This window comes from Lepisma saccharinum, chromosome 25, assembly GCF_977018435.1.
Source record: "Lepisma saccharinum chromosome 25, izLepSacc3.1, whole genome shotgun sequence".
NCBI lineage: Eukaryota > Metazoa > Arthropoda > Insecta > Zygentoma > Lepismatidae > Lepisma > Lepisma saccharinum.
This window is the reverse complement of record NC_139253.1, coordinates 55,941,638-55,967,004: the sequence shown is the minus strand read 5'-3', so window position 1 is coordinate 55,967,004 and position 25,367 is coordinate 55,941,638. Positions and strand designations below refer to the sequence as shown.

At 37.5% G+C, this 25,367-nt stretch overlaps 1 protein-coding gene across 1 annotated transcript in view; it reads left to right on the top strand.

Moving 5' to 3' along the window:
- LOC145978905 (uncharacterized) overlaps positions 1–25,367 on the top strand; it is a 107,536-nt gene that overhangs the window by 920 nt on the left and 81,249 nt on the right. The window lies entirely within an intron of this gene.

Genomic DNA, 25,367 nt, shown 5'->3' with positions numbered 1-25,367 from the left:
TAATGCTGCTAGTCTGACAAAAACACAAAATTTCTATCAGCGTGAAACTTAACAAAAACGTCAGAAATAACTAACACCATTAAATGTAACATTCCTATCCAAACAAATCTTACCACGGTAACGGTTCCGATTGTTTTATGATTTTTCAAATTCTCCTAGCAGAAAGACTAATTATGACAATTTTGGAAATCATTATCACGAAATTTGAACCTTCCTTAAAGTAATGAGGGTAACAGTTTCTTACATCAGAGACACATTTCTTCAATTTTACAGAAATTAGTTTCTCCAAGGTTTACAAGTTCGTCGAGGTATTTTCTTTCATTGTGGAATATATTTGACCCGGAAATCATGTATTTTTCAAGAGAAATATCTCACCGACGCACAATTGCCATTGCTTTCATTTGCTTGCCCTACGACAACCGGATGCTGCGTTCGTTTGATGATGCAAGCCCCTGTCAGTGTTTCAACCCCCCTTTTTTACTATGCTTGCCTAACGTAACCAAACCTAACCTAACCTTATCGGAAATGGTTTGTGGGGCTATCGGTCAGCTACCGTGCATAATGGTTCATGCGGCTATCCGTGAATGGTTCGTGGGACTATCCGTGCTTGGTTTTTGGGGCTATCTGTGTATGGTTCGTGGGGCTATCCGTCAGCTACCCATGCATAATGTATAATTTCCACCGGTGACAAACCCGATAGTAGGTATTTTTCGATGAAGAAGGTTGAAACACTGCATACCCACAACGTGAGTCAAGATGTGCCCGCCATATTGTGTGTTCCGGAAGCAAAGAAAGGAATAAAAAAAAAGCATGGTACTATTATCGCATGAGGGAAACACCTACGAATCATATATTTCGGACTTCTTTACATTGCTAACGTGTTATTTTCGAATGTGGTACATTTCCTAAAGTCAAATAATGCATATCAATGTCTATTTCTTAGATTTATGAGTACTTACTGTTACTTGTTGTTTCGAATCTGTAACACATTATGGCCGTGATAGCGTACTGGTTTATGGGGCGTTCTGAGAGTGTTTTGTCGATTTATGCAGTGTTGCAACCTCGTTCACCAGAAAATATCTACTTTCGTGCCCGGATTTGAAATTATGCTAATACGTCGCAAACCATTGACGTTAGCCTCACGAACCATTGACGTTAGCCCCACAAACCATTGACGTTAGCCCCAAAAACCATTCACATTAGCCCCAAAAACCATTTTCCGTAAGGTTAGGTTAAGTTAGGTTAGGCAAGCGTAGTTAAAAAAAAAATACTAGACACGTCATGTTCTAGTGAAAACATGGCGAGGCTGAAACACTGGCTACGGGGTTGCATCATCTTAACACACGGAACATTGCACTCTCGTGCAGAAAGCAAATGGCGGGAGCGGAAACAGCGTGTCGGACAGAGATTTTCGCAGAAAACAACATGCATTCACATTAAAATGGATCAAATCTACATTCAGGAACTTCCACAACGCTAAAGAAAATGATTTCCGTAAGTACTTTCTCCTGTAAATTTGAAGGAATCCGTTTCCCTCATACGATAATGTTACCAAAAGCACTCAGAATGTGAAAAATTGCGTTTGTTTTCATGTAAAAAGCATAATGGCACCTTGAACTATGTTCTGCAATACACAATTGGTAAGCACAAAACATGCGAAACACAAAATATGTGATTTTAATGTGTCTCCGATCTATGAAACTGGTACTGTAATGAGCACTGCTTGGATTCGAAAGAAAAAAAGTATTTTTGTTGAAAAGAAAACTTAAAAATTACCTTACGCATGCATGCGCGCTTCCCGTGGACAAGGTGTTCTCCATTGACAAGCCACAGTAAGTATCGTAGACTAGTGGGCATGATTGTGGAAGTAAATTGGAACATTAGTAGAATGGGTAAAAATCTGATATTCCCCAGACACCTATAACTTCTTCGTTTTGTCAATTTTTGACATTTGTACTTACCTATCTGCTTCGTGGAACATTCTTTAAGGTGTATTCACATTTTTTTGATCAAAGTAATTGCAATTTTTCACATAATTTTAACTATGTTTGCCTAACCTAACCGAAACTAACCTAACCACACGTCAATGGTTCGAAATTATTTTGCAATTTATAGATCCTGATACTACCACAATGAAATTTTAACTATCTTTGCCTAACCTAACCACATGTGAATGGTTCATGGGTCGGAGAATTAATTTTCAACAAAGAACATGAATTTCCGCTATGAAACATTCCCACATCACACAAAACACCTTCCAGATGTTAGACAATGCTACAGGAACTTATTAGCATAAGTAGTTTCTTCTGTAAAATTGAAGAAATCTGTCCGGGGAATATCAGATTAGTACCGTGCAATGCATTTAAAGACTTTATTTTAAGACTAAAAGCGCCAGAATTTTTTACTACCTAGAAGCGCCATCTTCGGTCAAAATGACCGGTATTTAAAATTTGACCATTTCTCAAAATGGCTATTGCCAATAATCATTATGACTAATAAAAAAAAGTAAAGTGCTCCCCTGTGCTTAGCACTACGCCATGAAGGCGTATAGGGGGTGTGGGGGTAATGCCCCACACTTTCTTGATTCGGTCGTGAGTGGGGGTGATGTGATCAGCATCACGCCCTGACCGCCTTTACCCCCCAGGGTTTCCCCCAGATACCCATGTTATTCGACGCTGGGTGGGCGCCGGAGCCGCTTCCAACGTTAGAAAAGTTCCCTGATTTGAACCGGCCGGGGATCGAACCTGGGACCTTTAGCATGGTAGTCTTTTATTTTTTATGACTAATAAAACAAAATATTTTGTAAAAATATTTTTTTGTAAAAATATTTTTTTGTAAAAAAAGTACAAAAATACCATGAAACCTAGCGATTTTTATTTTCCATGCACTAATTACAACAATAAATATTAATTTTCTTCAAGGAAATAAGTTTCCGTCATGAAATTTCACATATTACATTTTTTGCATTTCAGTACCTTTTCTACACCAGAAACACATTTTCCACAAACATATTTGTTGCACATTGAACAAATGTCACTTGTTTTGTTTTCATTGCACAATGCCACCTGGCATTGGAGCCTCTTTCTGGAAACAGAGCCACTTACATTCCGTGCATGTGATATTGATGTTGACAATATTTTATTGGGTTTTGCATTCAAATATCCTTCTCTCAGTTCCTCAGCTAATTCTATCAAAAAGTTGTATCTCATAACGTTCCTCCCCGTGACTGCCATGTAAACTACCCATGCATTTATTGCTGCCAGATCTAAGATATTGTAAAGCACATGTACCGGTCATCTATGTGATGAAGCACGGACTTAATATTTGCGTGCCATTTGATCAACAACATCAACACCGCATTTAGTTTTGTTATAATGCTTGATTGTTTCTGGGAGTTTCTTCTGGCTTTGGAAATCTACTTCTACATCTGAATGCACGGAGCTTAGAAGTAGAACATTTTTGTTTGGTTTAGCTTAGTATGCACACAATGTAATGTCCTCCATTTTTAGCAAACATGTTTCATATACTCGTGTTCTAATGTTCACAATTTCATTAGGAATCTCCTTTCTATTTTTCTTCATAGTGCCAATTAGGCTTGTCTTCTACTTTAGATTCTCAGCGAATTTTAGCGATGTGAAATAATTGTAAGTATTTACATTTCTACCCGCATTTAGATAAGGCGAAGTAATTCTCAATACAACATTTTCAGGTACAGTAACATTATCATTCCTTGATTCATCTTCCCCAAGGTATGGAAAGGCATTGCACACGTATTTGGAATATACCTCCAATAGCATCCAAAATTTTATACCAAATTTTTCTGGTTTGTTTGGCATGTACTGTTTAAATCTACACCTCGCTTTCAAAGGAAACAATTGTTCGTCAACTGTCAGATTTTCCCCTGGAGTGTCCCCTGAGGACACATTGTCTAGAAAACATGCTTACAAACTGCAGTGTTCAAACGAAACTGAGTCCTCACTTTCTCCTTCTTATCAGCTTCGACAATACACCAACATATATGGGCGAGTCCAAAAGAGGAAGGAAGAATACGGGTGGAAACTGTAAGTGCAACGTTCCAATCGAGAAGTGGTTTTCCATTGAAATACATTAGTGGTCAAAATGACCGGCAACGGCGCTTCTAGGTAGAAACACAAATATTTCCATTAGTATTATTTTTTTTGTAATAAAGCATAGCAGTAATAATGTACTGCGAATTTTAGGAAAAGTCACAAAATTTCAACGCACGAAGAAAAATGTTTCTGTACAAAGCAGAAACTGCAATTTGAAAAACGGTCAAAATGACCAGCTTGGCGCTTCTAGTGTTAATGCTAAGAGAACCAAACCTGACCCACCTAACCTAACCAAGAAAGCATATAGCTATTGAACAAAATCTTAAGTAATCGCTAAAACTCCGCAAATCAAAAATCGAAGCTTGTAAAATCTCCGCAGTATGTGTTAACAAAAAACAGACATAAATTGACATCGAACCTTGTAAAAATTGCATTTGTAGCATGATGAAATCGCAATACGTAAATTTCTCGTAAGGGACAGACAGCTGAAATTTGTTAGTTTATTTAATTTGAATATTCGTACTTACGTATTCTGCATTGAGAAACATTGCTGATGGTGGCATTTCGCTTATTTCATGGAAATATGCTGTATTGCGACATATCGAGTAAATTTTCTTCGTTTCTTTTTGCCTTCGGTAACACACAAAATGGCGATCACAGTTTCACTACCGTACTCGGCATGCAGTGTTTCCACCCCAGTGCACCCAAAAATACCTATGTAGCCCCACAAACCATTGACGCATAGCCCCACGAACCATTTCCGGTAAGGTTAGGTTAGGTAGGATCACATATAGGTTACAATAGTTAAAGAATTGGTTTCGAAAAAAAGTATGCGTAGCCCCACACACCATTCTCGCATAGCCCCAGAAACCATTTGCGGAAACGTACCTTCTTGAGTTACAAACACACATGTTTGGAAACACTGACCGGGATTATGTCATCACACACAGGCTACATCCACCTGGAAGTAAATGGATGCAATAACTTTCATGCATCGGTCACACATTTATGTCGAAAAATAGTTGCTTTGCTGGCAAAATTCAATGAACGATGCGAGAAAACACTTCCCCGAACTTCCAGAAGTATAAAGAAACTGCATTCAGTAAGTGATTTCTCCTGTAAATTTGATGAAATCCATCTGTCCCGTACGAGAAATTTACCTCGCAATAAAACAAAAGTGACCTGCCTAACCTAACCACGAAAGCATATATTGAACAAAATCTTAAGTAATTGCTAAAACTCCGCAGTATGTGTTAACAGAAATAAATCAAAATCTAACCACCTAAAAATTATAAAACTTCGGTATGGTCCCAACACCTCTCACTCGTTTCTTTCGTCATTTTTAACATTAGTACTTACCTATTCTGCATTACGAAAGATACTTCAAGGTGGTATTTTGCTATTTTCACGAAAATAATTTCAATTTGTGACTTGAGGAGCAATTATTGTTGTTCCTTATTTCACTTATGTAAGACACAATATGCAATTATAATAGAATAAAGCGAGAAGTTAACCGCACGTTTAGAAGTAAAAAAAGAGATTACTTGAAAAGCAAAATTAACGAAATTGAAACAAACAGCAAAAATAAAAATATCAGAGATTTATATAAAGGTGTAAATGAGTTTAGAAAGGGGTGGCAACCTAAAGTAAACTTGATAAAAGATAAAGATGGTGATTTTCTAGCTGACCCAAGCGATATTCTAAATAGATGGAAGAACTACTTTAATGACCTTTTAAATGTCCATGTCGGAGATAAATCAGAAGTAAATGAAGTCCACACAGCAGAACCTTTAGTTCCAGAACCTAACTTGACTGAAGTTAAAGATGCTATTAAAAGGCTAAAGAATAACAAAGCACCTGGCATTGATTTAATACCAGCTGAGTTAATTAAATATGGTGGAAATTCATTAATATGTCAAATTCATAAATTAATTTGTTTAATATGGAATAAAGAAGAAATCCCTCAACAGTGGAAAGAATCCATAATTGTTCCTGTGTTTAAAAAAGGTGATAAAATGAATTGCAATAATTACCGTGGAATTTCTCTACTCTCAACAACATATAAAATATTATCTAACATTCTTTTAACAAGACTAACCCCATATGCTAATGAAATTATAGGTGATTATCAATGTGGATTTAAACGTAACAGATCAACTACAGATCAAATTTTTCACATCAGACAGACACTTGAAAAAAAGTGGGAATATAATCAAAATGTCCATCAGCTATTCATTGATTTCAAAAAAGCATATGATTCGGTCAAAAGAGATAAATTATATAATATATTAGTAGAGTTTGGAATACCTAAGAAGCTTGTTAGTATGATAAAAATATGCACCAGTGAAACAGAAAGTAAAATTCGTGTGGGTATTAATATGTCTGACAAATTTACAATTCATGATGGGTTAAAACAAGGAGATGCATTATCTCCATTGCTCTTTAATTTTGCCTTAGAATATGCTGTTAGGAAGGTAAAAGAAACTAAAGAAGGACTAAAATTAAATGGTGTGACTCAGTTGTTAGCATATGCAGATGATGTAGACTTACTGGGGGATGATGTGAATACAATTAAGAATAATGCTAAAATATTTTTCAAAACTGCTAAAGAGATAGGTTTGGAAGTTAACAAAGAGAAAACTAAATATATGCTTACAGGCCGAAACCAAGTGTTAGGTAATAATCAAAATCTAATTATTGATAACAACTCGTTTGAACCAGTTTCCAAATTCAAATACTTAGGAGTAATATTAACAAATGAAAATTATATTAAAGAGGAAATAAAAAGTAGGCTTAATTCAGGAAATGCATGTTACTTCTCTCTTCATAAACTTTTGTCTTCTCGTTTAATATCTAAGAAACTAAAAGTTAAAATATACAAAACAGTAATTTTGCCTGTAGTATTATATGGATGTGAAACTTGGTCCCTTACATTGAAAGAGGAACATAAATTGAGAGTATTTGAAAATAAGATCCTTAGGAAAATATTTGGACCTAAAAGGGATGAGGAGACAGGTAAGTGGAGAAGGTTACATAATTTAGAACTACATAATTTGTATTCATGTCCAGATATTATTAGAATAATTAAATCAAGAAGACTTAGGTGGGCAGGCCATGTGGCACGAATGGGAGAGGAAAGAGGAGTTTACAGGATTCTTGTTGGGAAACCTGATGATGGCAAGAGACCTGTAGGAAGGCCAAGACGAAGATGGAGGGACAATGTTGAGATGGACCTAAGGGAAATCGGTAGGGATGGAAAAGAGTATATAGAACTTGCTCAAGATAGGGAAAGGTGGAAGGCCTGTGTTGCTGCAGCCATGAACCTTCGGGTTTAAGAAGGCTAGGGAGTTAGTTAGTTAGTTAGTTAAGACACAATATGGCGAGATAGCTTGACTAGCGTGGTACATCATCATTGGGTGTGCAGTGTTTCCAACCTTGTCAACCGAAAAATGAACGATGCGGGAAAACACTTGCAAAAAACGGTGTGGTTGGAAACACTGACAGGGAGTTGCATCATCAAACATTCGCAACATTTAAGTTCACGTAGTGCAAGGAAATGAAAGGAACGACAATTGTGCGTCGGAGAGATATTTCTGTTCAAAAATACATGATTTTCCGGTGAAATAGACTCCACGATGAAAGAAAATACCTACACGAACTTCTAAATGCTACAGAAACTCATTTCCGTAAGTAGTTTCTTGTGTAAAATTGAAGAAATCCGTTGGGACCGTATCGAATTTTTACCAAAATTTGCATTGGTCGCATGATGAAATCACAATTAAACTAAAGCAACTTGGGCCCTGATCAAATCTAAAAGAGAACTATCACCTTGCATTTCCACTATGTGCCTGCAGGAGAGAAATTTGCCAAATGGCACACAAATCATGTACTACAAACACTGCTAGTTACAGGCCTACAGGGTACTTGCTGAAAAACGTCAATTTAAGTTTGTATCTTGACAAAAAAAAAATGTTCAAGGTCATTTTGTGAACAAAACAACAAATGGGGACTGGGCTTACAGTTTAAAGTGATATTTGTCACCCTCACCAGAAATCTAGTCTGGGGCCTACAAGGCCATTGTGGGTGGGGTGCGCAAAGAATGAAACACTGAAGGGGCAGAAGTGACAAAGACCATCGACTATTAAAATTCCTTAATAATGTGACAATAGCAAAATAAAACAACATATCAAGTCATTTTACTTGCTTATTAAAGAAGGTGGAAGGAAGTAGTTTCTAGCGTAAAAGATCTTCTTACATCATAACTCTATTTTCAGTACGTACGAGGGATGATCGAAAAAAAAGGTTACAAAGCATATAACTTTTGTTTTATTCACTGTAACGTAACGGAAAATTTATGTGTAAATTAATAACATGTTTGTCTTGTTGCGAGTTTGAGGACTTCGGATTTGACCATGTATACCCGAGAAGCGGACATTTAAAATGGTGACTCGTCTAGAAAATTGGTCAAGAGTAGAAGTGAGGGTAGTGATGCGGTTCCTGTGGGCCAAAAACACTACACCTGCTGACATTCATAGGCAGATTGTGGAGGTGTATGGGGAGGGGACAATTTCAAGGCAACATGTAGTGAAGTGGTGTCGTGCCTTCAAAGAAGGACGGACCAGTATTGTTAATGACAACCCTGTACACAGCGGTAGGCCCAGTGCCTCAACCACTGACGTGAACTGTGCTCTTGTGGATGAGTGTATTTGTGAGGACAGAAGAAGAACATTACGCTCAATATCAGCTGAGCTGGGACTACCATTTAGTTGGCTGGCCACCATTATCTGACATGTGATGATGTCAAAAGAGCTGCCTCACGGTGGATACGAGAACTTGACGTGGATTTCTGTGGAACCGGTATGGAAAACCTCATCTACCGTTGTGACAAGTGCTTGAACAAAAAAGGTGATTACATCGAGGACTAGTGTTGAGTGCCCTCCATCATCATGTGTGGATCTTCCAGCTATGTCTAACACATATGCCATAATAGGCTTTGTAACCTTTTTTTTTTTTTTTTTTTTTCGATCATCCCTCGTATTATAACCGGAATGCATTCTGTGTGGCAGACTGCAATGGAAGCTGTGCATAGTCACGTAATAATGCTCAAATGTAAACAATTGTTCCTCAAAGAAAATAATGTAGACATTGAAAGTAAAGTGGAGGAATATTGAGGATTGTTATTAACCAGTGACCTTTTCTGTTTGGGAATCAGATCACGAAAAATTAAGAAAACCAAGAATTCAGTGCTTCTAAATGGTACGTTATACTGAAAGAATGATCACTCTACCTGATACTACTGTTTCCTTAACGTCTCTAGGAGGAAAGATGAATGTTCTGGTGCAGTTGTTCATTTTTTTGAATTGCAGCTTTTCTGTTGTCAAACATATTTAATGCAACAGACTATCGTGGATGATTGAAACAATTTTCAAGATTTTCACACATTGCAATATTCACAAATCCACTTTGGCACCACATAGTTCTTCCCGTAGTAAATAATACACAATGCCAACACTAAAGTTTTTGAAGCAAACAAATAGAAATTTACAGTAAAACAGTAGGCTAACTTTTCACCTCGGAAAGCTCTTGAAAAAAGTCTGACCGTGGCCAGCAAGTTTTACCAACTCTATTTGGCGGATGTGTCCATGGGTATGTTAGCTGTCTTAATATACCGAATGCTCTGAAACGTTTATCTTCACATAGAATATGTCATCCATATGTCAGCAATCATATTTTTGTGTTTCTCCTGTGTTTTGAAACTTATAGTTTATTTATGAATATAAATTTTAACTAGCTTGGTGGATATGCTTCATTGCTGAAAGTATACAGCACACTTGGACACTTAATCCTGCAGATCGCAACACTGAGAACATCAAGCGATGGCACTCTGGCTTTCTTTCAGCCCTTACCGATTGGAAAACAAAATTTCCCTCCCTTCCATTGGATCCTTCAAGGTCGCCTGTTGATTTTTCGGGCCATTGCTGGCTACAGGCTGGCCAGGGTGATGTTACGCAGATGTTTTGTCAACATGCCACGAGAGGGTGTTGGCCCCATATCGGAAAAGGACAAACGTTGGGGACTTGCAGGTTGATTCTGTTGAGGCAGCATGGAAGAAATATTCAGAAACCAAAAGTTAAAGAAGTAGTTTCGTAACAGTTATGCTGTGTGCCGGCACTGCTGGCCTTGCTGTACCGGAGTTCATATGCATGTTAATAACATCCTTGTTTCTCAGTTCACTGTCAGTGTGGCTACTGTAATGTAGTGTTGTTTTTTCCTTTGGTATGTGTGTGGTATTAGTGTTGTGTGGCAAAATGCATAGCACAAGTGGCACTTATAAACAAAAGTTAAAAAGAAAGGGAAATGCTTTTTTCGGGTGCAATTAGTGGAAGGGAAGTACCATGATAACAAAACTGTCAATAATAATGATGATGATGATGATGATAATAATGTTGACATAACCCAAAAAATGACAGCTTGTGGCCCCAAATTTTAGAAATTTTCCCTCTGTTTTAGTCATGATTTTTGTTCGCTAATGCTTTTACAAATGTGTCCAACTTGATGAAAAAGTAACATTGCTGCCAACTTGAGAATGCATGCTGGAACCGAAAAATATTTGTAAATAATACCACCTACTACTAAGTTACAGTCCCCCTCGGTGAGCAATGCGTGTATGTTTGTGCTCACGCATGTGCATGGGAGAGAGAGAGACCGAGCATGCACAAAGAAGGTATTGAGATTAAACTGAGCTCAACTGAGAAAGGTGGGGGGGGAGGGCAGGCCATCCACCCCTTGTTTTTCGATTTTTCAACTGTGAATACTTGTATTTAAAAAATTGAAGCTAAATTACATTGTTCCCTAGCGTGTTCCCAATACATCAGTGTTATTTTTGTTCATAAAATCATGAAGGTAACATACATAGGAGGCAAAATCCACGTGATGGGCCTATTATCCCCCCTCCCCTCTTTGGGATATGTGTTCCAAAATTACATTTGTGCTTGTAACATTACACAATTGATTGGTATTAGTGGTAATTTTTATAATTAATAAAGTTACTACATAACTACACGTACAAAAAGCATTGATGCAACATTGATATGTTCTTTTTCTGAGGTTTAGTGAATAATAAAATATCTGTGTGCAATAACACTGTTCGGCAAAATTAAACTTTTTGTCGCTCCCATGAACCAAAATAGGTGATTCTTATAGATTTCGAGCTCCTGAGTTCGAATCCGCAAACCGTTTTTCTCCAGGACGTATCAGTTTTGACCACACAAAGGTGCTATTCTCCCCCCATATAAATTTACACGCTATCATCAGAATTTCAATATAAAACAAGCCGATACAACTACATAAAGAGTAAAAGTTCAACACTTACATGTCAATTGGTGTTCCTGCTCCTCTTGTAATTTGTACAGGGTGTCTCGCATGTTGCATTCCAACAGAAGTCTTCCAACATATTCACACTCCTTTTCCCACTGTAGTGCCTCTCCATGGAAGCCATTTGTTGATGAAACCTTTCACCGTGTTTATCGGAGACCTCCCCCCAAACTGTACTGTTGAGGAGAGAAGTCCAAGTGACAATGCAGGAAACGTAACTTGAGGGACATGTTACACCCCATGGTACGAAATGAAGTAATTAACCTGCCCACAACATCTTTGTAATTAGGTGACTTATGATTCCCGAGAAAATTACTGCACCCATCTCGAAAGGCCTCCCAAGCCTCACGTTCCACATCACTCAGCTTAGAAGGAAATGTAGGATCCTTCAAAATGTCTCTGATTTGAGGCCCTGTGAAAACATCTTCTTTCACCTTGGCCTCGCTAAGTCTTGGGAACAGATTTCTGAGATGAGTAAATGCTTCACCATCCTGCTTCAGGGCCTTGACAAATACCTTCATTGGACCTAATTTTATATGGAGAGGTGGTAAGAATACTTTCTCCGGATCTACAAGAGGTTCATTAGCCACGTTCATCTCTCCTGGGACCAGTTGGTTCCTTGGTGGCCATTTTGTGATGGTGTACTGCTCTTTGGCTCAACTGTCCCAACTACACAAGAAACAGCAGTGTTTGGTGTAACCTCCTTGCAAACCGGTCAGGATGGCAATAACCTTAAGGTCAGCACATACACACCACTTAAACTGTTCGTAATTTAATTTCTGTAGTAGGTTCCGCATGTTCTCGTATGTTTCTTTCATATGCACAGCATGAGCAACAGGGATGGCAGAATATTGATTGCCATTGTGTAGTAACACTGCCTTGAGGCTAGTCCGCGACGAATCTACGAACAGTCTATATTCTTCAGTGATGTAGTCAAATTTCAGTTGTTCCATAAGCGACGGAATGTCACTGCAATACACCAAATCACCATCCTTTGTAAAATTAGGAACTAGGCTCACCTCTCTTTTTCTGTACATCAATATATTCACATCTCGGTCAAGTACGACTCCATTGTTGAAGTCGTGATGCAAGCAACAGAGCCTTGAACTTCGGAAGGTTTAAGTCTCTGATCAGATCATTCAGTTCTTCCTGACTTATCACACGTGGTTCCTTAGTGTCAGACACTGGGACGTAATTGGGATCTGAATATGCATACTCGAGGATTGTGCAACATCCTGACAAGCTGCAGGTTCTTCTTTGGACGAAACACTGCTCTGTATGTATGAGTCTGGTGGTATGGGTACAGTCAGAACAATATCATGTGGGACAGGTCTCCTCGCGGAATCCAAGAGAAACCTGTAATATTGGTCAGGCAGAAGTAACAGTCTGCAACATGATTCCGGGGCTTGCGCCATACCATAAGTACGGCAAACGGCATCGATTTATGTGTACCTTTCAACCATCCTTTTAGAGACTATGTGCACACGAGTTACAACTTTGTTTGGGAGCCCAATCACAATCCTGGTCGCCGACTTTACACCCAAAGTACAGGTGGTACGCGCTCTTTAGGAACAGTGACAATGGCCTACTTTGGCCCTTGAAGACCACTTCCCCACATATGTAGCAGAATGAATCTACCGAGTTTTTGCAAGTTCGTGGCATGTTGGTTTAACACAAATGTCAATATTTCACGCAGAAATAGTTTTCCTTAACGGTACACACCTCTGAAGTAAAATATCTGCTTCATGGGACAACGAGGTGGATGTCTTGGCACCTTTTCCCAGCCACATCCAGTTTGTCGTCTTGACAAGGGGGTGCCAACGAATGACCACAAGTTGAAGGAAGCCAAGGTGACAGTGTAGGAAGAGTGTAACGAAAATAAAACGTTGAACTCCAATGTACACAAATAAGCCTGTCACACATAGGTAAAAACTGTAATATACCATTCATTTTAGAGCCAGTCACTTATGGCTGGCTCGTGGGACATCGTGAAAATATTTCTTCCAGCAGTAATGTTAAAATGCAATATTATTCACATTTTTGTTTTGACATTTATCTGGAATTCTCAAAAAAATGTGCATTGTGGCCAAATTCACTGTTTTTTGAGGTGGGTGAGGTGTATTTGGTACTTTTCCTATTTGGGGGGGGGGGGCAGGGGAAAGAATGTTCCTAGGATATGGTAACAATTCTTGGATTGAGGTAAAAATACACAATTATGTATCCCAAGCATAAAAAGCACATATTTCATTAAAATAATACAATTTTTCGGTAAATTTTTATGGAAAATGCCCCCTAAAAAAACCTTACATGCTGGAACTTTTTCAATGCGATATTTGTAATCAGCGACTCGAAATCTATAAGGTACACCCTTTCATCCTCGTGGGAGGATTTTCATGCCGAACAGTGTAATTGTTTCCATTTTTTTATTAATGATGGTAATTTTTGTAACTATTATAATTATTACACAACTGCACACACACACAAACAACAAAGGAAGCAGTAATTCAATAACAAAATTGTTTCTTGAATTTTTAACTTTGACGCTATGAAATTAGATTTTCACAAGGAAGGTTTGATGCATGTAAAGATTGTGACAAAGAAATAAATATGTTGTTTATACTGATGAAACAAGGTGTTTCCCATTCTTATTCATTATTTTGATTGTAAAGCAGGGCTATAGAGAATGAAGTTATTTAGGGTGTCTACCAGTCAAGTAAGTCAAGAAGCAGGGTGCGAAATTATTGAAAACTGGTGGGGAGGAGAAAGTTCTTAATTTACAAACCCCCTTCCCCACAAACATATGTGTAAATTATACGATACATATTTGTAATGTTATTAAAAGTAAAAATAAATTACTCAATTAAAAATATATTATTATTATTACTATTATTAATTATACATAAAGGAAATTAATTTGTTACTTTTATACATATCAGATATTGCAAAGCAGCTAATTAATTCCTTTACTAACTGGTTAAAGATGTTAATAAATTATGAAATAGTTCAAGTGGTTTTTATTGTGTGTGAGTTTTTGTTTAGTTTGTGCTTTATGGTAAATCAATTAATTTCATAGTTATTATTTTCTTGCATTCTTGTTTTACTTGTATTGTGCGTATTGAGAGAGAAAATGCATTCAATACTCTCAACTACACTAATTTGTGTGTGTTTTCGATATTATTCTTAGTAAAGTCTATTTGAAATTAAAAGTAATTGCTTATCTTTTGTTTGTTATAACAAAAACTCCCCCCCCCCCAAATTTTTTGGTGGGGGATTTTTTAGGCCAAGATTGTTGGTCGGGGAGATTTTTGAGGCCAAGATTGTTGGTGGGGGGGGGGAATCTTCCGTCCCTCCAGTATTTTGCACCCTGTCAAGAAGTCAATAAAAAATCAATAAATTATACTTGTGGTCAAGAATTATTGCTATCCCAATGACTGATTAGTTCATTGTTTATTTTACTTAACTTTTCTGCCCCTTTGGCTAATCACGAAGATGAGGATGAATGGTGGTAAGATAAGATGGATGAAGGGACAGTCACAATCATATTGGGAGGACACCACAAGCCACACATAAGATTATACTGGCTGTGAGTCCAGATGCCAGAGCCTCACTAGTCTGCCAAATGCGTCCAGCATGCATTAACAGATAAAAGAGGTCTGCCTATACTGCTGTGGTTTTCATTTTAACTGGCCTTTTGGTAGGATTTCCTTATTAAATATTATTTTCTTAATTGCTAATTTCCAACTTAACCTTTATTTATTCGACTCCTACTTAGGTAAAGAAAAACGAAAAAATGTAAATAAAGGTCCTGAAAAACTCAAGAATTTTGGATTTGTTATTTTGGTAGACACCCTGTTATTCAACTAAAAACTACCCAAGATGAAACTTCTGGAACCAGTTCAATTACGGTAGCTGAATATTTGTTTGCCATTACAGGTCATAATGCAAATGTTGAGAGATTACTTTCATTACCATCAGCACAACGGACTCACGAGAGAATTTTTTTTTTTTTCAAGTCTATAAGAAGTTTGGTACTGGTCCATATAATTTCAAAGAGTTTGAATGTCCAGTCTCTCATAAATATATTTTGACTAAACCTGAAATTGTGGGGAAAATTGGCCCCTCTGACAACTACCAGTTAAAACAGGTGCATTGTTTAGTATGATTACAAGTTTGGAAATTTTGAATTTAAAAACTCATTAAAATTTTTTTTTTTTTTTTTAACTGAAAAGTCAATTTTAAATTACTCTGTAACGTGTTCTATAGAAAACTGTATTATTTATTGCGAATGTTTTGTGTCCTACATTTTGACTCAATGTCCTACATTCTGGAACATTATGTCCTACATTTCCCTTATAGTGATCTGGTAACCCTAGATGTACTGTGGTGATTATTACATTCGAGTCACGTAACAACTCATTTGCAACTTTAGCATTCATTGTGATAATGATTTGTGGGCAAATTCCATTGACAGAGAATAGGGATGAGGGGTGGTTGTCCTTGAGCATCACTCCAACGGGGGATGCTTGATGCTCACAACTTCGACAGTTCCAGCAATAAGGTATCTCTTGGCAGTAGCGTGCCCAGGATTTTTGAAAGGAGGTTATATATATATATATTTTTTTTTTTGGTAGTCGATCCTCATTTTGCTATCCTTTCCTGCTTTTGATGTTCTTTTTTTAGGGATGCTGGACCAAAAGGGGGGGGGGGTGTTTATGACTACTACTGTGTTCACCAAATCCAGCTTCCAATTGTCTGACAGAAATATTTGCAAAATGAATGGCAAACAGGAAATCGCCAATAATTTATGACACAATAACAATTTAAGTGTCTTAAAATAACTTTAAAAGTAACTGTTGAAAATGTTACTTTCATTGAAAAAGTAACTGTTACAGTTACAGATACTTGCTTTTAAAAGTAACTAGTTACAGTTAGATTCCTTCAAAGAAGTAACTGTTACTTGTAACTAGTTACTTCCAAACACTGACATACACACTCTGGTCTGTAATTGAAAATATCATACCCCTCATATTTCCATATACTTGGAAAATTTCCTTTTCACTACAAATTAAGGAGCAGTAGAACATGTTTCCAGTACAATACAACATATGTGGAACACAGGCAAGTACCACACTGCAGTAAATCTCCTTCGAAGATTCGGTCATCAAAGCAGTACTGCTGTCTGTAAACCACCGAAACTCTTCAAAACACTGTATAATGTAAACCATGAACATGACATAGCTAGGCTTTCCAATTCTCCCGGAATGGCAGGGAGTCTCCCATATCAAATTCACTTTCTGGGACAAACTTTGTTGTCTCCTGGGATGATCAGATTTAAACTAACTAACTAACTAACTCTCTAGCCTTCTTAAACCCGAAGGTTCATGGCTGCAGCAACACAGGCCTTCCATCTTTCCCTATCTTGAGCAAGATCTATATACTCTTTTCCATCCCTACCGATTTCCCTTAGGTCCATCTCAACGTTGTCCCTCCATCTTCGTCTTGGCCTTCCTACAGGTATCTTACCATCAGGTTTCCCAACAAGAATCCTGTAAACTCCTCTTTCCTCTCCCATTCGTGCCACATGGCCTGCCCACCTAAGTCTTCTTGATTTAATTATTCTAATAATATCTGGACATAAATACAAATTATGTAGTTCTAAATTATGTAACCTTCTCCACTCACCTGTCTCCTCATCCCTTTTAGGTCCAAATATTTTCCTAAGGATCTTATTTTCAAATACTCTCAATTTATGTTCCTCTTTCAATGTAAGGGACCAAGTTTCACATCCATATAATACTACAGGCAAAATTACTGTTTTGTATATTTTAACTTTTAATTTCTTAGATATTAAACGAGAAGACAAAAGTTTATGAAGAGAGAAGTAACATGCATTTCCTGAATTAAGCCTACTTTTTATTTCCTCTTTAATATAATTTTAATTTGTTAATATTACTCCTAAGTATTTGAATTTGGAAACTGGTTCAAACGAGTTGTTATCAATAATTAGATTTTGATTATTACCTAACACTTGGTTTCGGCCTGTAAGCATATTTATTTATTTATTTATTTATTTACTCAGAGTTTCAGATACAGTCTTATTTGGCCATTTTACACTGAAACATCATAAAGTAGAAACAAAAAATAACAAAAGATAAAAACAATAACAAGATGGGATAGATTTACATGTTCTTCGTCAGTAATATACAAAAATTTCGTTCTGGAAGGAAAATATCTACATTCAGGGGAAGTTTGTTGTAAATTTCTGGGAGCCTGTAAAACAAGGAGCGTTGTAGAAGGGATAGCCTAGTGGTTGGGTTGTGGAAGAGTTGCAGGTTGCGCGTTAGCTTTTGGGGTACCCTAAGTGTGAATTCACTGATTAGGAGATCTGTTCTGAGTTTGCCATTTATTATCTTGTATAAAAATTTCATGTCAGCTAGATCCCGACGAAAGGATGGAGTGTGAATATTCAGAGCAGCCATGGTCTCTGATTTGGATACATGTCGAAAGGAAGGTATTCTATGGCGAACAATTGCAAGAAAGAAACTGAGAACAGAATCTATTCTGATGAGATTGGTTTTTGAGGCCATTGCCCAAATTGGGGAACAGTATTCGAGGATGGGCGAGATGAAAGATTTAAAGAATAAAGCAAGAGATGATGGGTTTTGAATTTCGCTAAATCTGTATAGAAGACCGAGAAGGCGCATGGCTTTTTTAGTGGTAGCAATAATATGATAATTAAAGGTGAGTTTTTCATCCATGATAATACCTAGGTCCTTTTGGGTGGAAACGTTTTGGATTGGATTGTTTTCAATAGTATAAGTAGACACCACTTTGTTCTTTTTTAGGGAATAAGTAAGGAAAGAGCATTTCTGAGGGTTTAGTTCTAAATTCCACTGCCGACACCACTTAACAAGTTCTGTGAGAGCATTTTGAAGAATCATCATGTCATGATGCGATGAGATCTCCTTAAAGAGTTTACAATCATCCGCAAACAAAAGTATATTGATAGGGAGGGAGGACAGTTTTTCAGGGAGGTCATCCATGTACAGAAGGAATAGGAGCGGCCCTAAGACACTCCCCTGGGGAACTCCAGACAAAACGGGAAGAAAGTTAGAAGAGGTACCTGAAAGAACAACACGTTGTTCACGCTCATGGAGGTAGTCCTGGAGTAAAGAGAGAAATTTGCCATGGATGTTAAATCTGGATGATAATTTATGAAGAAGAAATTTATGATTAATTTTGTCAAAGGCTTTCGAAATGTCCAAATATATGGTGTCAAGTTGGGAGTTATTATCAATAGCTCTGGCAGCATGCGAAAGTAAGACGGAAAGATTTGTTAGGCAAGAGCTGCCTGGAAGAAAACCATGTTGTGCTGTGTTGATATATGGTGACGTAAACTGAAGTAACCTGTTTTTGATGATTTTTTCACAAATAATTGACAGTGGCGATAGAAGTGAGATTGGTCTATAGGATTTTACACATTTTTTATCTCCAGTTTTGTGAATGGGCACAATGTTGGCCCGTTTGAAGTTTTTCGGAAACACACCCTTAGAGAAACATTTGTTGAGTAAGGCAGACAGAGGAAGAGCCAAGGAGTCGGCAGTTTTACGAAGGAATATTGTGGGGATTTCATCTGGACCTAGGGACCGGTGGAGGGGCAATGAAGCGAGAAGGTATTTTACTTCCTCGGGGGATGTTTTGATTGAAGATAGCGTGTGAGGACAGACAGCATTTAAGTGGGGGAGAGGGTCGGAAACTGAGGGAGGTGAGAAGTTCTGATGAAAAAAAACATTGAAAAGTTCGGCTCTTTCTTCTCCACTAGCAATATCAGTATTGTGAACAATTTCTTTAGGTATACGTGGGCTTTGTTTTCTTGAATTTAGTAAAGTGAAGAATCTCTTCGGGTTTGTATTACATTCGGTTGTTATGTTATTTATATGTTCACTATATTTTTTTCTGAGTAGGTATTTTGAATGACGTCTGATGTCACAATAGGTACCGTGAGTGTGAACATTAGGGTGCTGCTTCCATAGGTACCAAGCCTGTTTTTTATTTTTTAACACAAAGAGAACTTCTCTGTCGAACCAGACGGGGTATTTGGTAGATCTCGGTCTCGTAGTGGGCACGAAGTCCTTTATCGTGGCATGCAGAATTTCGACAAAGTTCTCAAATGCTTCGTTCACTTCCTCTTCCATCAACAAAAACCAAGGGTAGACATTGAGCGCCCGCTGGATGGCATTCCATGGAGCTTTTCGCCATAGGTGGTGGGAGGGTTGGTTCTGCTTGACGGATTCCTTGTCTTTCTTCGTGGTAGGCAGGTGCATCGTGACGTCGAGTGAGTCATGGTCGGAAGTTAGAAGATTTTTTCCTGTAGTTACCTGCATATTAGGCAGGGTTGCCAGTACATAGTCAAGGTTGCTGTCACCACGTGTTTTACGCAAGTTGAACTGGTTTAACCCTATTCCGTGAATGAACGTATCAATAAACCACTGATCATTTTGGCAGTTTATAGTTCCCGTATTTGGGCTTTCCCAATTGATGGACAGGTTGAAATCACCAAATAACATAATATCACCACTTGTCATTGCTGCTAATACCGAATCCCTGCAGGCTTCGAGGATGGAAATAGGAGAGTTCTTATGTGGGCGGTAATACGATCCAATAAGAAGTTTTTTGTTTTTTTGAAAATTGAGTTCTATCCAAATAATTTCACAATCCTTGATTAGGTCTCTTCGTATTTTACAATTCCATTTAACATTAACGCAAATCATCACTCCTCCACCACGACGACTTGCACGGTCATTTCTAAATACATTGAAATGCTTTAAAAATGGAAATTCACTATCCATCACCGTGTCGTTTAGCCAAGTTTCGGTGAAAACTAAGCAGTCATATTGCAGTAGCTCGCTTAAGTGAATGTCACAGTCAGAAAGTTTGTTTTTAATACTTTGCACGTTCTGGTAATATACGGAAAAAACAGCATCATTTCCTTGTGAGGGTCCCGGGTTGACATGGATGTCACCGCACAAGAGCACGAGGCACAAGAGGTGAAAGTAACCGAGAGTGGATCGCTTACCTCGCGGTCGTTGGTCCTCGGACGTCCGTAGTCCCATCATGGCTGCGGTCAGGCCAGAAGAAGTTCCAGCGGCCGGAAAAAGAAAGTTCCTATATCCTATTTTCCACGTCTCCGATAATGAGCCACTATTGACCATAGTTACTTCAGAGTTCTGATTCACACGTACGTGGTATTGAAAAACACAAATGAAGCACAACACCAAGAAAATAAATCCACAATTTGCAGAGCGAAGAAACACGCTCCCAGTACTATCCGCCATCTTGATAACATATATTTAGTTTTCTCTTTGTTAACTTCCAAACCTATCTCTTTAGCAGTTTTGAAAAATATTTTAGCACTATTCTTAATTGTATTCACATCATCCCCCAGTAAGTCTACATCATCTGCATATGCTAACAACTGAGACACACCATTTAATTTTAGTCCTTCTTTAGTTTCTTTTACCTTCCTAACAGCATATTCTAAGGCAAAATTAAAGAGCAATGGAGATCATGCAACTCCTTGTTTTAACCCATCATGAATTGTAAATTTGTCAGACATATTAATACCCACACGAATTTTACTTTCTGTTTCACTGGTGCATATTTTTATCATACTAACAAGCTTCTTAGGTATTCCAAACTCGACTAATATATTATATAATTTATCTCTTTTGACCGAATCATATGCTTTTTTGAAATCAATGAATAGCTGATGGACATTTTGATTATATTCCCACTTTTTTTCAAGTGTGTGTCTGATGTGAAATATCTGATCTGTAGTTGATCTGTTACGTTAAAATCCACATTGATAATCACCTATAATTTCATTAGCATATGGGGTTAGTCTTGTTAAAAGAATGTTAGACAATATTTTGTATGTTGTTGAGAGTAGAGAAATTCCACGGTAATTATTGCAGTTCATTTTATCACCTTTTTTAAACACAGGAACAATTATGGATTCTTTCCACTGTTGAGGGATTTCTTCTTTATTCCATATTAAACAAATTAATTTATGAATTTGACATATTAATGAATTTCCACCATATTTAATTAACTCAGCTGGTATTAAATCAATGCCAGGTGCTTTGTTATTCTTTAGCCTTTTAATAGCATCTTTAATTTCAGTCAAGTTAGGTTCTGGAACTAAAGGTTCTGCTGTGTGTACTTCATTTACTTCTGATTTATCTCCTACATGGAGATTTAAAAGGCCATTAAAGTAGTTCTTCCATCTATTTAGAATATCACTTGGGTCAGCTAGAAAATCACAGTCTTTATCTTTTATCAAATTTACTTTAGGTTGCCACACCTTTCTAAACTCATTTACACCTTTATATAAATCTCTGATATTTTTATTTTTGCTGTTTGTTTCAATTTCGTTAATTTTGCTTTTCAAGTAATCTCTTTTTTTACTTCTAAACGTGCGGTTAACTTCTCGCTTTATTCTATTATAATTGTTTAGATTTGTATCATCAGAGTTATTTAACCACCTAAGTCTAGCCTGATTTCTTATTTCTATTAGATTATGACATTCATCATCAAACCATGGCTTACTTTTTCTCGGTTTATGGTATCCTATACTTTCTTTAGCTGCTGATTCTATTGCATTACGTATGTGCTCCCAATTCGTATTTACGTCTGTTTCATTTATATTTTCATCATCATATAAATCCTGCAAAACATCAAATCTATTTGACAGTTTAATTTGGTAATCTTTCTTAATTCTTTCCTGTATCAAATTTTCAAATTTTTTAACTTTTAGATTTTGTTGCTTTCTCTTAATTTAGCAATTACTAAATAATGGTCACTGGCACAGTCAGCACCTCTATGTGTACGAATGTCAATTATACTAGTATGCCTTCTCTTATCAATGAGAACATGATCTATCTGATTATGAGTTTTACCATCTGGAGAAGACCAGGTATATTTATGGATATCTTTATGTTTAAAAGTGGTACTTTTCACAATTAAATTCTTTGAGGTTGCATGAGATTTAGTATTATTAAATTTTTATTTTATTTTCATATGTATTTGCTGAGCGAAAAAAAAATGTTATTACAAATGAACAATTAAGATTCACAATATTATTTTGAAGGCTCCTGAAAAATGAGTCACTATTTAAGTATGTGTGAGGAGGGAGAAATAGAAAGTTTAAACGCAGAAAATGAAAACAAATGCATTGTTTCATCAGTCTCGAGATTTCTTTATTTCCCTCCACCTAATTTTACTTCATTATATAGATTTAGTTCATGGTATGAAACAGTGGGATTAAGTGTATTTCAGTTTTTGTCTTGTTGTCATGCCCATTTTGAAGTCTCAAGAAATGTATTACTGTATGTTCAAGGATGCATGGAAAAGTTCCTTCGTTAAAGTTACTGTAAAATCGTGACTTTCAAGCAGAATGCATAGACTATATAAATAACTACTGTACGATATCTCTTTTGCAGAATTTTGTTGCATTGTAACAGCTTCACAAGAGTGTGCATCTGTATATTGATTTATTTTGTTTACTTACAAATTGTGGTTGCTAGGTTGTTTTGAAGGAGTTGATTTGCTTTTATATTCACAGTAGCAAGATTGATTGCATTTTTGTTTTAAGTTCACTTTATGCACAGAAAAGCTAATTTGTACTGGACCTACAGTTTAATGTGGGATCCGAACAACTATGTGCCTCAGATAAAAGCTGATCAATCAGAGCATTAACCTTTAGCCACCCGAGCCTCTTTCACATGTAACCCCCTTGCTGCCTGAGCCGATTTTCAGCAAAATGCAGAGTTTTATAAAAATGACTGTAGATCAGACACTAATTGCTGTAGACAGACAAATGATATATCGGTTTACTCGGAATGAACCATAGATTGGGACTATATAAAATTTATGCACATTCGGCGTATATATGGAGGAAGGTGGTAGGAAACTGAAAATTCCAAAAAAAAAAAAAAATTAAGAAAAGAATGGGGGTTTCACCCCCCACCTGCACCTGACAAAAAGTACAAGACATTATAACAATACACATGGAAATAATCGCTGGAGTGTTAGGAACAAGAAAATAATTGCATCATTATCATATGATCAATACAACACAACTTGTACCCCTAACATGTCTGCGTGCCACTGACTCAAGTCTTGAATTTCAACAAAATGCATAGTTACCTTCAAACAACTGTACATCGGATGCCATTGGTGAGCCCAACTTATGGGGCTTATGACGACAGTGTTGCCACATGGTGCGCAGTGGAAGAAGGCTCCGGCGCGCATCGAACGTCTGCTGTAGTTAGTGTTGTCCACGGAACGAGACGGGACAGGCTTGTAAAAATTCGAGACGAGACGAGATTTTTCATGTGTCCCGAGTCAAACGAATATTTTCGAGACATCTCGTGGGCAACACTAGCTGTAGTACATGCCGCAACAAAAGTTGGTAATCAACGGAATGGGTACGGTTCAATACAAGAATGTAAATCCTTTCGCCATGATCTGATGGGAAGCTGTTCTTTCATGTGACTGTGGTACAGAGTAATGACGGTCCATGGAGGGAGATTTCCAAATAACTGTTCCCGAATATACTTGTCATACGCCTTGCTGTCCATTACATCGTGTACGTTGGCCATGTTTTTTTCTTTTAAGTTCACTTTTTGCACAGAAAGGCTAATCGGGACTGGACCTACAGTTTAAACTAGGATCCGAACCACTATATGGCTCCACCGGGTATCAAACAAGGACGTTACCACTGTGCCATCGGAGAGGCCTGTTTCACATTTATCGGCACACTGTCTCGTTTGAGACAAAACAGTGTTCATTACCGGCATGCACCAAAGCAAATCTCTCCCCCCGACCTGTAAGTGTTCGCAAACAACTTGTAAGGCCGCACAGAAAGTCTTGTTCTGTCTTTATTGTTTTGTCCCTCTATTAGTTTTGCACAGCAGCAGCTCGCCAGTCATAGGCGGGTCTAGATTTTTTTTTCTGGGACGTGCACAGAATATGCTGTAAGCATTACCTAATATTGGAAATACACAGTATAATGTGCAGATTTGCAACTTATTCGACACATCAAAAAGTGCCCTTATATCAGTGTTGTGCCCTGTGTTTTCGAAGAGGGTGGGGGGTAGTACATATACTTTTTAGTAGCCGGTCCTCATATGACATCTTCTCCTGCCGTTGACCCTCTACGTTTAGGAATACTTATCCAAGGGGGAGTTATGACCAGCACATACGCCCATTGGACATGTCACGTCATTCACATCAATATAATTACAAGGGTTCTATCTAGGTCTAATTTGTGGTCAGATGAACTAATCGGGACCGAACCTTCAATGTATAATCCATCCTAGAATGTACCTCCGCCAGGAAACGAACCCAGGGCCCTTCGATTCTAAGGAGATAGCATTAGTAGAATTTCCGTTGTCGCATTATAATCCAGGGATCCAGGGTTCGATACCTGCTGGAGGCACATAGTAGTTCGTATCTCACATAAAACTGTAGGTCCAGTCCCAATTAACCTATCTGTGCATAAAAGTGGACTTATTTGTACTCATATGAAGAACAATTACAGAAAGAAGGAGACTGGCATTCTTGTAACTATCTAGGGAAAACAGCTCGATCATTTTTTTTATCTTTTAATATGATGCTATCAATACTTTTCATAATACTTAGTCATCATTTTGGTAGGGGCAAGTGATCCTTCTCCCGAAAAATCCGCCAATGTATTATATACAATGTGCCTGCGACTTTTCGCCGCACATCGCCTCGTATAAAAGTTATATTCGAAGTCGTAGGATTTTGCGTACCTGTTATTTCTTGACGTTTTTCTCCTCGTTTGGTGTTGCAAGAGGACCTTTAATCGCTTCGCTATTAATTTTGTAAACAGTTTTG